Source organism: Rhipicephalus sanguineus, chromosome 4, assembly GCF_013339695.2.
Source record: "Rhipicephalus sanguineus isolate Rsan-2018 chromosome 4, BIME_Rsan_1.4, whole genome shotgun sequence".
NCBI classification, from domain to species: Eukaryota; Metazoa; Arthropoda; class Arachnida; order Ixodida; family Ixodidae; genus Rhipicephalus; species Rhipicephalus sanguineus.
Window position 1 is genome coordinate 130,817,113 of NC_051179.1, and position 15,285 is coordinate 130,832,397.

Sequence of the window (15,285 nt, forward strand, 5' to 3'; positions counted from 1 at the left end):
GCATAGTGCATGCACATTGCCAATAATTTAACTTCTTATGCACTTAATAATCCTGTGGCATTAATCTAGCAAAGCCCACCTCTAGCATTAGTTACTTTCAACTATGTGACAGCTTGTTGGGAACCACACCACACGTTCTTAATTTGCCCAAAATTCGAAACCAAACAGCAGCGCGAATGTAGAGAGTGCCTTAAAAAAAAAAATGCCAACATGCCACAATTGTGGACCAGTTTCCCGGCCACAAACACAGGCCAGCAAGAAAAAGACAAGAGACTAGCGAATGTCAATGCTGAAGTTTGATATATTTCTCTGAATGCCACGCACATTCAAAAAGCAGGGCTGCAGCAACCCACCAACCAGTTTGCATGCAAAGGGCCTGTTATTTAAACATCACGACTTGCATGTAACATGTTTCGTGTACGTATGTGTAAGCACTCTTGCTCAAAAGACTCGTTCAATGGCACTTCAACTGTGTAAAACGTTTGGCAGCAACTCATAAAACGCATGCATCCATCACAGTCCGAAATGCATCTGCCCCAACCCTTCACGTACACGGCTGCAAAAATGTGCTGCAAGCTTGCAGACGCCCGGGGGCACCCACAGGGATCAACAGACCAGTTCCCGGGCATACGTGGGCTGGGCATGTTAAGTACGCGCCGACGTTTACATAAAGAGGAACGTTTGTCAGCGCAAAGTGCTGCACGGTAATCAGTTCTGTCTCGCGATGGTGCATATACTGATTATATGTGATGCGCAGTCGCACCCTGAATGTCTCACTTTCCCGCAAGACGATTGTTAAGACGCTTAATACTCGCATGAGCAAAAACGCGACTCCCTGCAAGCCTTCATCCGCTCTGCAATGCTGCGCATCGAGGATTTTTGTATGCAACTTAAATTTTTTTTTTTCCTTAATACTCTCTTTAGTGTTCTTAGAATGCTTGGCTGTACACAAAAACTACAATGCACGGCAAACAGGCTGCTTAGAGGATGCAAATCGAACCCCTCCCCAAAAATATTTTTTTTTTTAGTTTTGCATTTGTAAACCTTTTTTTTCTTGTTTATCTGAGTACACTTTTTTTTAAATATAGTACATAAAAAAATAGCGGACGACACAACAGAGAGGCTGGTATGTGAGCCAAAGCGCTGCATCTGGCCTGACGTGAGCCCCGTTGGAATATCCTCCTTTGTGTGGGCCTATTTTTTTTTTCCCCCTTTAAAGCAACATTTCTGACGAAAAGTGCGCTCTTGTGGCCCGTTTCTCGGGTGGGCGCAACACAAATGCCAGAGGGCGAGCTCCCAAAGGAAGGGAAAAAAACAACAACTGAGAACAACAGAACGGCGCTGCCATCTGATTAAATCCATCCACCGCAATTTGAGTCGCGCAAGTACATACATACACACACTTAATAGCAGGAACACACCAGAGAGTAGGAAAAATGAGAAAAAGGAGCAGTTGGCAAAGAGGTAATAAAAAAAAAACTGGAGGGCAGCTAACAAAAACGCAGGTGCATATCTGTCTTCGTTGCGAAGTGGAGTGATCCGTAATCCGGTCGTCAACATAAATAGCCTATCATGGTGTATGCCGTCACGCTTTCCTCTTGCTCTCTCAGAGGTCAGCCGATGAGGTCTCGACGGGAGGAGGAGAGAAACGGGGGGTGGAGAGACAGAGAGCTAATCTCTTGCGTTTACAAAGACAAAGAGGGCTGGGGTGAGGGAGGGCAGGCCACCTATGGTGCCCACGCGTCCTGTATAGGGAAAATTCACACAGGGAGAGGGGAAAGAAAAAGTCTAGATGAACAAACTGGAGAGGAGTAGGAGAGGGTGATGAGACCACACGGGGAAGATATGGTGGGATGGGGAGAGGCGTGACCGTCCAAGCTGGAATGTGAGGCCAAGCACCCCTCGCACGCACCCGGAGAAAGCACAAATGGCGGCATGAAAAAAAAAAAAAAAAAAGCGACACTAATGTCTCCATTCCCACAGCAGACCAGCAGCCAGCAGTGCGGGCTGTATGGAAGGGAAAAGAGCCCAACGCTGCTGTTTTGGAAGCAGCACAGTTGCCGCTTCTCTTGCCTGGTCCCTGAGCACGGTGTCCTCACTCCCTGGAGAAAGAAAGGAAATGGGGCCTCCTGCTAAGAGACCAGGGGCCGTTTGCTTGTACTAGGTGTGCCAAACGATAAGCTGACGGCTTTAGCAGCTTGTGGCGTCATTAAAAAAAAGAAGGATTACTTCCTTCAGGTCATAACAGGGGCTGCATAGAAATCGCTACATCCATCTGCCAGCTTTACTGGCACCTAAATACCTCTGCCGATGTCATCACATCCAGCTGATCACAGCTTTGGAGAGAAAGAGCGTAACTAAGCACCATGAGGACACAACCAGAAGCCGTCAGCTTACTGTGCACCCACTCATCTGTAGAAGCAAATGGCCCCAGAATGCAAGCATAAATACCTGATGTGCCAAAGTGGACGCCCATTGGCAAATTGCACTGGCCAAGTTTTTCAATAAATAAAAAAAGAGAAATAAAAATGCAGGGGGACAAAGGGCTGCGCCACTCGGCAACTGATGAAATGCAGGCCGGCTGTGGGAATGGCTTGGTGTCTGTGACAATGGATTTGTCTTCACAGGGGAACAACAGCTGGGAATTGGGGAGCAGGAAGGGGAGGACTTCTTCCAACTCCAAACTGAACAACATGGAGGCATCTAAGGACGTGGCGAGCAGTTGTGTTAGGACTTGGCGAGGTTGTGGGAGCGCGAGTCATAGTCCACCACCAGGCGTTTGATGTGTGCGAGCTTGTCGTGCAGGTACTGAAACTTTCGCCGAGCCTGCTGATACCGTAGGTCACGCTTGCTCTCCTCGTATTCCCTCATGATTTGCTGCTTCACACGCTATGGACAAGAAAAAAAAAGTCCAGGTAAGGGAAGAGAGCCAGCAATGCAAATGCAAACAATGCTTGCCTTCCTCTTAGTCTAGTGGCACTTATTCAGCATTAATGATGCACTTACTGAATGCAGCAGGCAAATGTTACCAACACATTCTCGTGGCTTACCAGAGGGCTGGATTAACTTGCAAATACATGCAGAACCTCCCTACCCTCTATAAGTAGAAATATATACGCAGATCAACCAAATTGAAATTCAGAAACATATAGTAACCTTCGAACACTTTACAGCCTACTGCTGAATCAACAGTGACTTGTTCTTTCAACTTCAAACTTTTTGCGCACCTTCAAGAAGTGCCACAGATATGTTTTGTGTGAAGTTTGTCCATCAGAACGCAAGCCCGCTCAAGAAGCAGACATTCAGATATGTACCATATCTGCATGAACATGGCAGGCTGGGCTCACTTTCACTAGTCTAAATATACATATCATGAAAAATATGTGTGCAGAGAAGATCCTACCAGTCTTGCCAACCATGCCAACCTGCTGTCACCGCATCACAGTGCGTCTAACTTATATGGCAAGGCTCATATATTGAACATAGATGGGTCCCTGTTGTGGCCTTTTGCCATTGTAGATCTTAGTGACCAAGCTTAGTGCACTGAACAAGAAATCTTGTATTATGCTCAAAGTTTCTGGTTTTAACAGATTGAAAGATTAATTTTGCCACATATACTACAACAGAGCTCAGCTTACAATCACGAAGATATGGTATGATGATCGACACCTCAGTCTGAATCCCGATTTTGATGTGCTCTGCTTGCAATCAACTCACATTCCACTGTTCCGTTCCTTCTCGGGCAGTTCGTAGGCAGTCTTCCAGGTCGGTGAACCTCTTGGATACAGATTCTATTGTGGAATGGAGGGCTTTGTACTCCTCATATTCGGCATTGAAGTCGGCCTTGTATCGACCTCGCTGCTCCTCACTTGTGATCTCGGTGTACTTCCTGCATACAGTAAGAGAAAGCAAGAGGTCTGTGACTCGTCCAGAGCAGATAATGCAACATCTGCAAGTAAACTGGAATTTTCAAGCACTATTAAGAATTGAATTTTGTAGGGATGGGCGAATATTCGGACGTTTTGAATGTTCGAACGAATATTAAAGTATTCGAATTCGCTTCGATACGAAGTTATATTATTCAAAATTTCAAAGTATTCGAAATGAACAAATATATGTATGTTTGACCGCACATAACCCCCTGTAAAGGTGGTTTCACTGCAGTGTCGGGTTGCTGTGCCATGAAACTATCCATACAGGGGAAATCTGCACTGCCGCGAAGCCACACTTCAAGGTTAAGTGTACATATTTTTTTAAGTTTAAGAGCGTAATATATGGGCTTATATGCGCTAAGGATAGTAATTTTTAAATTGTAAAGTATTGTACCCCTTATAACTTGCACTCTACTGCTATTCAAATCTTGATAATATTCAAGCTTGTTTCCACTTCATTTCAAACCAAAAAAAGTTACATTCGCTCATACTACCTAGTTCCAATCCTTAAAAATATTGCGCAAAGGTCATGACAAAAATGCTCATTTTTCATAATATGTGGTACATGCTATTCGAACTATTCGATTTGAAATTATTCGACCAAATCACTATTCGCTTCGGATTCGCTTCGAACCTCAAATTCACTATTTGCCCATCCCTAGAATTTTGGTTTGTGGTGCTTCATGCTGCCCATGCTAAAAAATGGCAATTGCGTTATGTCCAGGTGACACTAATGAGACTAGACAATACAGAAAGTGGCACTTGAATTCCCGTGAGAAACAGGGCTCTTTTTTAAGCATACATTACTTCAAAACAACGTTTACAATGCCTCCTGTATAGCATATTTCTTATTTTGATGAGATTATATTTGCAAATTTAGCCTAAGCCTGGAAGGATGAAAGTTAGTCAAGCATGAAACATATAGCTAATCAAGATATGACCAGGAAGTTAAGAAAAGCATTCCAATACACAGCTGGCATGTGGCTGAAGTCAGCAAACAAATTTATCAATGCAGTCAGAGTTGAACATTTTCATGCGAGACATTAGTAGAGCCACCAAAGAACACGTACTTTACAAATGTCATACTGTTTTGTAGAATGATGTCATTCTAAATAATAAAAAAATGAAAATTTGAAGACTTACGTGACATACTCTGGAACTTGGTTTGTGGAATTTCGTGGAGATGGGGTAGCTGATGAAACACCAGTGGCTGCCAAAAAAAAAAAAAAAATGTTTAAGCATTTCCAAATGTGTAGAAATTACAAAGTGCGACATCAATTTAGTGCTGCCGAAATTACATTAGAATAAAATTCCACGAGCAAGAAAACAATAAAGAAGTGGGTACATATCAGTGCAGGGACATGAAATATTAATAAAATCAGGAACACTGAATGTGGGAAGTTTCAGCCAAAAAAATTTTAAGCAATGTGGCCTCTAAAAAAAAGAAGAGGAAAAAAAAAAGATATGCAGGTGCTTGAACACACATACATTGCCAAGCTCAGTCGAGCCATCCCATTTTGAAACACAGAGTAGAAAATCCCTAATGTCATTCCACGACAGCTGTACACATACCATGCAAGTCTCCCGAGTCCCTGGAGTCCGGTGATGACCCAGGGCTGGAATGGCAGGTGAAGGGCACGTTTGTGACAGGCTCGGGATTGGGCGGCTGTACGCGACATGGCTGATTGCCTGACGTGGACTCCGCAAGAACCCTCGAGTGTGGCGGCCGAGTCGCAGCACCGTTGGTACAGAGGCTGATCCTCTGGCGCTTGCTGCCAGGAACAGACGATGGGGGGCTCTGGGCACGGCTCCCGTTTCTGAACCAGGAAACAAAAAAGAGATAACCGCATACGAGTATAGTAGCCATACTACTTGCAAATTTCTTGTAATGTCCGAAAGGTTCTAGGATGCAACCGTCGGTTCACCTAGCAGACTTCGAGTTGCACCCGTGCAGAAGTGGAATAATACACAGAAGCAGTTCACAGCTTAATGCATTTAAGACAGAAACCAGTTTCATCTACACGCATGAAACACAATGTGTAATACATTAAGAGCGCTAGATCTAACAGCCTTGACTCTCTCATCACAAATCTGTTTGGAAAGTTCGTCAAGACTTAAAAGGAAAACTGCACTGCATATTAAGACAACTGGTTGACAAATACAGCCAACAACAAATTTTTTGGACGTGCCTGAAAATTCAGACATCTTCACAGCACTGCCACACAGCCTAGAGCCAATGTACCACAAGGACTTCAACAACTTTGGATGCTGAAAGTGTTTGCCATTTCATTTCAGATTTTCTGCTCTGATTGCAGATCTGAATTGGCATTATTCAAAGCCACCGCCGCCACCATGCCGATTATTCAACAGTCTTGAGCCAGCAGTTTTGCACGCCGATCTGTTTGCAGTCGTAGCGGTTAAAAAAAGTTGGCTTCACAGCGATATAGAGGTGCTATGTGTTACTGTGAATGTATACTGTGAATACTATGTGTATACTATGTATACTGTGAATGAAAAAGGGCGCTGTTGCGGCACATAGCACACATTCTCCTTAACTACACATGCAAGTACCTGCTGTCTCTTGTCACAATATGAGCATCGAAACATCTAATAAGTGTGCTGGCTATCCTTTGAGTTGTAGGATTTGGGCATTTGAGGGCAGCAAAAAGGATGTTTTTTTTTTCCAGACTATTCAATTCTTTCAGACGATTTCATGGTTCCTAAGGAGTCCCAGAAATCGAACGTCGGGTATAAACCAATGGGTATAAAATCAGTAGCCCAGTGCCTCGCAAGTGCACACTATTTGCTAGAAAATGCCACCGGTCACCAATTATATGTGCCATGTAGTAGTTCCATAGTCTATAGTTCCAATGTAGTCTAGCTGAGAATACCACTCTTACACTTGTAACTGACAATTCACATCACAGCAAGCAGCCACAAAGGGCTTCATCATTCGTACAAGTAGCAACGTGCAGAAAACAACCCAAAAGAGAAGCAGTGTGCTGCTGTAAGACACAAAAAAATGCGATGCGAAACTGCTCAAAGCAAGAGAGACATCTACAAACACGTAAAAGGTCAATACTTTACTTTTCAAGTGACACTACTACTCTAGCTGAATTTAATGTGGTGTGATTGTTCAAGTACACCAGCAATGGCGCGGTAACTCTGCATTCCTAGCTGTCACAATGTTAAGGGTCCCGTGAGCTCACCTGTACACTGGGTGACGTGCGTGATGTAGGGTTGTGAGCCGGAGGAGAGTGGTGACCATTTTCACTCGGAGGGGTCAGGTTGTGTGGCCGCATTCTGAAATGTGGTTATGTCCTCAGCAAACATACAATGTTTGCTGCTCCAAAAATAGTGCACAAAAACCTGAATGCTGTTTGAAGACACAAAATATATCTCTGAAATTGTGATAAAGGTACAACATTAGTTACATGGCCCTCAAAGCACATCGTTCAACACTCTGGCTCATAGTATACTGACAGCGCAACCGCACAAGCACATCATTAGGTGCTGCACGCTAGAACACAGCTTCAACGCCATCGCGCACCGTTTGGCCCATTAGTTCCCAAATGGCGCATGTATACAGTAGAACCTCGTTGATACGTTTCCGAAAAAAATGCGGAAAATAAACGTATAATCCGGGAAAACGTACGATCCGAATCCAGTAAAAATTGAGGCTGACAAGCCCATATTGAGTTGCATGGGCAAAAAACATTTATTTCTCAAAAAACATGGAGGGACTCTTCAATTTTCGAACACCTGGCATCTCGCTGGCAGCCAGAGGTCAGCCAGCTAGTTCCGGTCCTGACTGGAAATAACGTCGTGGTCACGTGTGTTGAAATCCCGAGACAACCCGAATATTGCAAAATCGAACTTTGGGACAAGCAGCGTAAACGTATAGAAACGCTACCGCCGTGTCAGGAAACGAAACTTTGCGCCGCATGAGCGTCGGTTCTTTCTGCATTCCGTCTGTGAAGAAAATTGCCGCCCTGCTAAAGGCTTAACAAGCTCAACTCTGCGCAGTGCACGTAAAAATCGTGGTACACCACGATATACGAAATCTCGCGAAAGTGATAAGCATACCGAAAGCCACAGCTGCTCGCTGCTATCGCATACTACGTCGCACACTCGCGCTGATCAATTTGCGTTCTGTCTTTACTTGAAACATGCGCTGGTATGTTCGCCGCCACTCGTAATCGCACCATCTCACATGGCGGAACAGGCTTTAAAAGATAACGCCCTGTGTAGTGGCAACCGAAGGTGAAGTCCCCAAGCGCCCGCATTGCGATCCGTTCAGTCCTCACAAAGATGGCGGCGAGCGTGCATCGTCTCGTTTTGGCGTCTGATAACCAGAAACCTCCCAGATATCTTCCAGAACAAATTTTTTCTGGCAGCTTTTGATGACCCGCAGAGAAAAACGAACGCCGACTGGAATTGCGCCGCGCGATGGGCAGAGCGACCCGAAAATGAACGCGCTCCAGGAGAAAAGTGTGGGGGAAATTGTCAGTCATCATGTCAGCCATATTCACTGGGCACAAATGGCGGCGTTGCTATGGTTACGTCTCGCGGCGTGTTATGCAGCGGCGGTGATGCGGCGACGGCATGTGCGTTTCCGTAGGTCTTGTACCGAACCGTGGCGGACTGGACGAGTGACAGCCTCCATTCTTTGGGCCGCATTGTTAGTTCCCCCGGCTGTTGTTGTAGCCATGGGGTCTGAACAAAAGTGTGTGGAACGAGTGTGCATCTATGCACCATGCTACGGATGAAGGATTTGCAATGCTCAGCAAAATCGTACCACGTGCTGCAGAAAAGACTTTTTTAAGCCGTTTGAAGATTTTGACGGCCAGCGTCGCCGCCTGCCTTGGGGTCGGAGTGTGGTTGACAGAGAGCGGCAATTGAGCAATTTGGAGAAGACACGGAGGAGACGATCGAGCAATTCGGAAGATACGCGGAGGGGACAATTGAGCAATGCAGAGAAAGCGTAGAGGGGGGAAAGGCACTGCGGAAAAGCCGCCGTTGCCGCGCGTCGGCTGTCTGCCACTTCACGCTTCACAAGTACACGAGAGTGCCCTTTTTGCGCGCCTGAATGGGAGTTCCTGACTACAAAACATATCATACGACCGTAGTTTTCTGCGGTGCTGAACGTTGCTGCCAAATAATCGTATTTTCCGGGAACGTATTAACCAGAACGTATTACACACAGCTGTATTGGGTTATTTTTAATTTTCGCGATTTCAAGCGTAGGAGCCGGGAAATCGTACTAAGCGGGAACGTGTCAACGAGGTTCTACTGTACTTGTGTCACAATGCTTCAACAGCAAGGCATATTTTTGAACATCTTACTGTTTCCGACATCCATCCTCTATTTCTCGGCACTTAGCCTTAATGAAAAAAGGCTCCATTCATTATGCATGGCCTCCGGGAAGTGAAGCGTGTGCAGCAAGCCACTTGCACTGCCAGATCTAAAGAGGCTATAGATTACAAATGTTGGCTTGCAATTTTCATTTTGTACAGATGATGCCACAAGCATGGAAGGCAACAAAAATGGGCCGTGCTCAACCTGGTAGTTGGGCAAGAGATACACGGTACAGTTTTGCACACAATCTGACAAACATTATCTTGTATCACTTAACATAAGTGTTCCAGCAGCTTTAATCAAGTTCCAAAAGGCAGCAGCAGTAGGAATAGCCATATTTCAGTTGTGTCGTGCCTTGTTACACAAGGTGCCACGTCGTACAGTCTGTCTCACTTATTAGGCAGAAGTTAAGAGTAATTAACAGTAATGCCCACAACCCTGTGCTCAACGGCCACGCTGCTAAGCCACAGCAGCAGGCTCTCAGCAAGGCACACAAAATAAGTAGCCCATTTACCTCTTGACCAACTCCTGCTCCTCGGGCGTGTAGTAGGGCCAGTCGTCGCACACTTGATTCCAAGCATGCCTCGCTAAGCAGTACGAATTGTCCTTGAGCACTGCAACTTGGCTTAGCACTGCTGAGAGCCCCTTGCGGTCCTGCTCCTTAATGCCCTCTGCACAGGTGGCAATAAACAGCATCCCAAACTATTCAAAACAATGCAAAGAACAATGTTGGTTTGCCAGCCCTGAGAGAATACACAGCAATTTTACCCTTAGCAGGCTATTTGTTTGTTTTATTTCATTTATTCATTCACAGTGCCTTAAAGGCACTGTGAATTAAAGCATAGCACAACGATGGTTACATTAAGAACACATATGGTGGCAAACAATAAAAATTGAGATACATAAGTACAATAATTGGTATTGAAACACTATTGAAATACCTAGTACAAGGCATCATAACACGAAAAGAACACAATGTCAGCACCCACAAAAGGACTATAGTACAACGTAAAACGCTGGTAGTACTCACAATGCTTGCAGTTAAGTAATACAGTCGAACCCACTTATAACGATCTATCGGTTATAACGACCATATTTGGGTGCACTTGCGATTTTCCTATGCTAACCATTGAAGCTGCGTCCAGATATAACGAACATTTTTCAAAGCCTCCTTATTTTACAACGAACACTTGAGACGCGGTCGCGGTAAAAATGTGGCGCATACGAAGCGAAAAAAGGTTAAAGCATGCCTTCTAAAGCGTGACAGGGGCGCGCGCTCTCGTTTACTCGCGACTAAGATACCCAGATCGGCGAGCACCGCACGCAGACTTCGGACGTTGCGAGCGAGGTCGCTCACTTTCCAGGTGTTTCTTCAGTGGTAGAATGGCAGTGGGGAAAAAAAAAATAGTAGGCAGCATAAAGCGTTGCGGTCAGCTTTCGCACGGTGACCTTTCCTGACGCCGTTCTCTGTAGCTATAGTATACGACCGCCTGCGATGAACCAAACAATGCCTTGGAACGCAAGAAGGCATAAATGCGAGAAGTGATAACCGCGATAACTTTCCATCGCAAAAAGGTTCACTGCGTCCCTAAACTCGTCGACGCCACAATGTGCCGCAAAAAGTCGTCCGTCTTTTCGGTAACGGCAGAGACCGGTCGATCGGTGATTACGACTTCCGCGCGATTGCGGCGATGCCTTCGCGGATAAGCATCAGAAAAGAGCGAAGGCGGGGTGGCGGCCGTCGATAAACGTGCCGTTATGCCTTATAGCCGACAACCTTATCACAGTCACCTGTAGATATCTGCTCGGCGGTACGAGCGCGCCATGCTGCCGTTCGCAAGTTTGCCGCCGCCGCGTCGTGCGATACCGCTTTAAAGTGCGCGTCGCTTTGTAGAAACGAAAGTAGCTCGCTGTTGTTGAGCGGCGCGGGCACCTAGAAACGTCGATGCACTGACAGCGAGCGTATACTGCGTGTTTGACTAGGTGACAACTGAGGTGCGCCGCGCATCGTCGTGCAGGGCCGAGAGAGCATCGCGGAGACGTAGTGCGCGTTGCTTGGAAAATGCGTTGACCGAAGAGGCTAGTCGCCGCATCCGTGCACGATCCGGAGTGAAGCAAGAACGAAGAACGTACAAACGCGCGCATACGGCATACAGCAAGCGGCCCGGCAGTGACTCCGCGACCCAAGTAGGCGACGCGCTGCACGCAACTAGCCAGGGACGATCGGCTCCACGTCGCGGTACCGCGCTTCGGTGAAACGGTGTCAGCTCATTGCAAAGGCGGTTAATTCACTCGTGAGCACGCAGCGGGCGTCGCTTCACGACGCGAAAGGCTTAGCTTGTCACTGAAGGGGTTGTTAGCACTTTAATAAGGTGCACAAAGGGAAAAAAAAAACAGCTTGGCCGCAAAGCGCACGTTTTTAAGGGCGAGTCCATATACAACGAACTACTGATATAACGACCACTTTTAGCGACACTTTCGAGTTCGTTATAAACGGGTTCGACTGTAATAATATCTGGGGTTTAACGTCCCAAAACCATGATATGATTATGAGAGACGCCGTAGTGGAGGGCTCCGGAAATTTCGACCACCTGGGGTTCTTTAACGTGCACCTAAAGCTAAGTACACGGGCCTCAAACATTTTCGCCTCCATCGAAAATGCAGCCGCCGCAATCAGGATTCGATCCCGCGACCTTCGGGTCAGCAGTCGAGCGCCATAACCACTTGACCACCGTGGCGAGGTGCTTACAGTTAAGTGAAAACGTAAAAACATAGATGAAACGAAGCATTGTCCAGAAAACAAAATTTAGTAATCGAAAGAAAAGGGCCTATAAAAGAAACCTCGCAAGCAACAGTTTTTAAATACAGTTATAACATTATATTTTGTATAAAATGAGCAATTACGAAATTATTCGCACTGTTATGGAAATTAGCATACCTTTCATAAGCCGTGCTAATAGCTCCGGTTTCTTGTACGGCCGCAAGGCAAGCAGATGGATGACCCTCTCCCTGCAGAAGTGAGCAGCATTGAGAACCAAAGCACGAAGCTGAGGTCCCGAATGTCAACCAAAATTTCAGCTTCTCTCTTTTTTTTTTGCTTCAAATGAAAGTAACATTAATAATTTTAAAGCTCAACATACAGTCTCTAAATATGCTCAGAATATATGCACAATACGAACCTGTACGACCGCCGAACGATTCCTGAACGGCTCTCGTTAGTGGACACAGAGTTGTGGTTTTGGCCAGTGGGCTTCCCAAACGTTATTCGTGGAGGTGAGGACGAGGGCTGGCGAGGTGGCACCGAGAGCTGTGGCCGCTTCACTTTCACCTTGCGTCCTGCAGAAAGTGAAACTGCATCAGGCATAGAATTTTCTGAAAGATGGTAAAGCCGAGAACACCAGTTGGGGAAGACAACTGTTACGAGAAACAAGGCCTAGATTACCGGTGTGGCTAAAGTTTCAAGCAATGCCTGGCCTAAGATGCACGCCAGAGTGATGGGCTCGAAGTTAGTAATTTAGTGCGAGTTTCACTATGCTACTGCTACTCTAATGGACACTCATACGAACACTTATGGAGACCTAGGGAATGAACGACAACATTGATTGGAAGCACACACACTCGTAGTTCGAATTTCCTTTCCCATGATAAAGTAGCTTACTCCATATTACGGAGGAGTGCATGAAAATTACGAGATGCTGAACTGGCACATTAGGGACATGGTCGAGGAGGCACTGTAGCATCGCTGCTCAAAAAACAAAATCCTGCAAAATACTGAACTACTACTCCTACAAATTCTGTGCTCGTATTTCCATTTATCATAAAGACACGAGCCCTGACAAACATTCCACAGCAGTCACTTAACAAATTCCTCCTTAATAATAATAATTGTTGGGGTTTTATGTCGAAAAACCCTGATATGATTATGAGGGAAGCCGCAATGGAGGGCTCCGGAAATTTTGACCGTCTGGTGTTCTTTAGCCCCGTGCACCTAAATCTTCCTTCACACTCAACCAATCTACCAGAACCATAGAAAAGTAAAACCTGCAGTGTGGCTGGTGCAAGTTCATCACAAAAGTACAGAGAACAGCTGAAATCGCATTGCTAGGAGGCAGTATTTTAATACGCATTGAAATCACGGCACACAAGTGCTTGAGAACCCTGCCTATATTACAATGTGGTTGTCGCAGCTGTTGCAACTCATTACCAGACCATCAAGCACTGATCTGCTACAAGACAAGATGGAGTACTGTGGCAACGTAAGCAGAGTTTTTTCAGAACACAGTATGTAAAGGCCCAGCAGTTGTACAACCAAGTTTATCAAAATGCTGAAATAAGCAAAGTGCAGAATGAACAAACTAAAAAATTAAATTCTGGGTTTCGTGTGCCAAAGGCATGATACGACAGCCCAAGACTCCGGATTAATTATGACCGCCCGGGATTCGTTTTCATGTACCTAAATCCAAGTACACGAGTGTTTTTGCATTTTGTCGCCAGTGAAATGCGTCTGCTGTGGCCTGAAATCGAACTGCTGTCCACGTGCTCATCAGCGCAACAATTTACGGCAGCGGGTGAACAAAATAATTTGATGGTATACTTCAAATGCACACTCCTTCATAACGCAGACAAATAGCAAGCACAGATACAGCGGTTGCATGAGGTCCCTGTACAGGGCAATCGCCCTCATATTTCATTGAGAATTTTCATTGTTTCATTTCTACTGCCTTCAGCTGAAGCGTGTCCGTCACTGCCAATCAACTGTCATGGTCGACGGCATAAGGACACGTCAAACAATAGCCAGGGCTCAACGAAAGCACTGTTGAAGGAAGGACATGCTTTATCATCTCTACAATAGATGGCTAATATATAGCAGGAAAAAAGAAAAGCAAAATGAAAAGATCATCTCTTCCAAAGCATTCAACACACTATGTAATGGTGTGTCCACTTGCCTAGAAAAGAAAAAAAGAAAAGAGAACTTACCTACGTACGGAGATGTCACTTTAATCACCTTGGTGCTGCAGGGAGAAACAAAAAGGCCGATTAGACGCACAAAATTAAACACTATTGCACAAACGTAAAAAGAAAGGTTATTGGACTCTCTTCATAATTGTAAAGATAGCTTTCCTGCTAGGCAGTCTGCTGAACTAACAGCAATTTTTTCCAAAGAACGTGTAGATAAAGTTTGCCTTTATTATTAAATGAAAAAAAAGGGGGGGGGGGGTATTGCTCTCGTGATGAAACCATGTGCAAGAGAAAATTCCCAGTACATGCAGCTAGCACTTCCGTCTTTCATTTGAAAACAGCAATTGATGCTGCCGTTAGTTTGGCAAGTGTGGTGTGTCAAAAAGCAACACTCTGTCAATTAGGGAAAGGAGTCTATTGTGTAAACAAAACACTGTCACACTTATTTATCACTACCAGCAAAGTAACATAAGTAGTTAGCTGCACGCAAGAGATGTAGATTGTGATTATTCTAGGTTGCCACACAATTCAAAGATGCACCTAGTGCTATCTGGCACTTGTTGTTCTGCGCTTGATTGTTAACAAACCACTGCTGCCCATGTTGAAACCAAATATACAGGCTATGGCCACAAAGGTAGTTCAAATGTGATAATGGCACTAAACGCAGTATCTTCAAGGCACAGTACGTTAGTTTAATGCTCACTTCAAGTCGGCACAGATCCTGCAAAACTTATTGGTGTGATTTGGGCAGTATATTTGGGAAACTCTTCTGTTAACACTACTCGTATGTTTGGTTGACTTGCCTTGCATAACATTAATTCATCCACAGCAGTTCTCGAGCAAAATTTATTTGTGCAACTGTGCTACCCTCTTACAACCACAGGAAGCACAACAACCCCTTTCTGCATAAAGTCTCCACAGCATGGCAATACGTAGGTGCTGTCACTGTGCACTGGTAAACGAAGCAAGTAAAGTGCAACATCTCCTAAACTGGTTCAGAAAGCACAAAGCCAATCAAATTAACTTTATTATCAAT

General features: G+C 45.3%; 1 protein-coding gene and 1 pseudogene across 1 annotated transcript in view; one reads left to right on the forward strand and one right to left on the reverse strand.

Moving 5' to 3' along the window:
- The window catches only part of LOC119390706 (COMM domain-containing protein 1), a 131,448-nt gene that overhangs the window by 7,948 nt on the left and 108,215 nt on the right, over positions 1 to 15,285 (forward strand). The window lies entirely within an intron of this gene.
- On the reverse strand, positions 281 to 14,849 carry LOC119391594 (RNA polymerase II elongation factor ELL-like; annotated as a pseudogene).